Source organism: Mytilus galloprovincialis, chromosome 3 (genome assembly GCF_965363235.1).
Source record: "Mytilus galloprovincialis chromosome 3, xbMytGall1.hap1.1, whole genome shotgun sequence".
NCBI lineage: Eukaryota > Metazoa > Mollusca > Bivalvia > Mytilida > Mytilidae > Mytilus > Mytilus galloprovincialis.
Window position 1 is genome coordinate 44,022,435 of NC_134840.1, and position 1,720 is coordinate 44,024,154.

The window sequence follows — 1,720 nt, forward strand, 5'->3', positions numbered from 1 at the left end:
TTGTTATGAGTAATTCATTATTCATCAGGCCAGGGGGACTTTATTGCATCAGGTGTTAATGCTGATGATATTATTATCAACAAATACATAATACACATCCGTTCAGTTAATTTAAACAGTTGTTGGCAAAAAGATAACGTAAACCCTTTTCTGTGGTTTTATAGTGACTACAGGTGTAATACCACCATTGATTTTCCCCTATTAGTCTTTGTTAAATTTGCACTTTTCAAAAAAATGTGTAGAATTTATCTTTGTTTCGAATAAGGAAATACTTGGCATGAGTAAAGTTTTATCCTGTCCAGTACAATAGAAAAAAAATCACAAAACATTTCATTGCATATAAGAAAATAACCACACTAGAAGTTAACCAATCAAATTTCTCCCCTTATTTTATCTTTGTACAAGGTTTAGTCACCATGTATCCATGTACTACTGTACCCATATTTTTGACATTTTTACCTTTTATGTATATATAAAAAGAAGATGTGGTATGATTGTCAATGTGACAACTCTCAGCAAGAGACCAAAAGACACAGGAATTAACAACTATATATCACCGTACGTTCTTTAACAAGCCCATACAGCAAAGTCAGCTATAAAAGGCCCCGAAATGACAATGTAAAACAATTCAAACGAAAAAAACTAACGGCCTAATTTATGTACAAAAACATAAACGAAAAACAAATATGTAACACACAAACAAACGACAACCACTGAATAACAGGATCCTGACTTGGGACAAGAACATACATACAGAATGTGGCGCGGTTAAACACATTAGTAGATTCCAACCCTCCCCCTAACCTGGGACAGTTGTGTAACAATACAATATGAACGAACTATAAACATCAGTTGAAAAAGGTTCAACTCGTCAGATGGATAAAAAAAAAACAAATACTACAAATACAGGTTGACGTGGCCGGGTACTTGTGCATCACAACATCAAAACGACACTAAGTACAGATCTTACAGTACTCCCAGCTACTGATAGCTAGTTCAAAGCCCTAACAACTAATAAAAAATCATGCATCTAAGACTATGTTTGTTTTACTTGCACATTGTTGTCAATATAAATGAATTCTATGCGACTGTCATACAATTTGGAGGTTAAGCTAGCTATAAAACCAGATTTTATCCAAAATTTTCTACATATTAAGGAAATGCATGTACCAAGTAAGAAATATGACAGTTGTTTTCCATTCGTTTGATGTGTTTGAGCTTTGATTTCGTCACCTTATGAAGGACTTTCCGATTTGATTTTTCCTTGGAGTTCGGTAATTTTGTTATTTTACAATTAAAGCCGTGTAATTAGTCTTTGAAACGTGTTTTTAATCAGATGAATTGGCTGTGAATGAGCTTTCAGTTAATATACTTGTACCTTTTTTTGTACTTTGTGTCCCATGTCTTTTTTTGTTTTGTTGTTGTGCCTCGTATCGATTTGATGAGTAAGACCCTTTTCAAATAATTTAACAGATTGTTCTTATAGTGTGTTGTTACAGCACCGTCAAAGGGTTAATTGATGGTTGAGCACTTACAGACATGTTATATACATCCAAATGCTTTATGAGTCTGCTCTGAGTTCTGTCTCAGTAATTCAGTGGAAGTAATTAACTGCCGTCTTCAATTTTTGTTGTTTGGTTAACCACAAATTAAGCCGTTGTTTGTTTTTTTTTTCATTTTGTCACGCCAGTGTCTTTTATTCTTCAATATCAAAAAACTG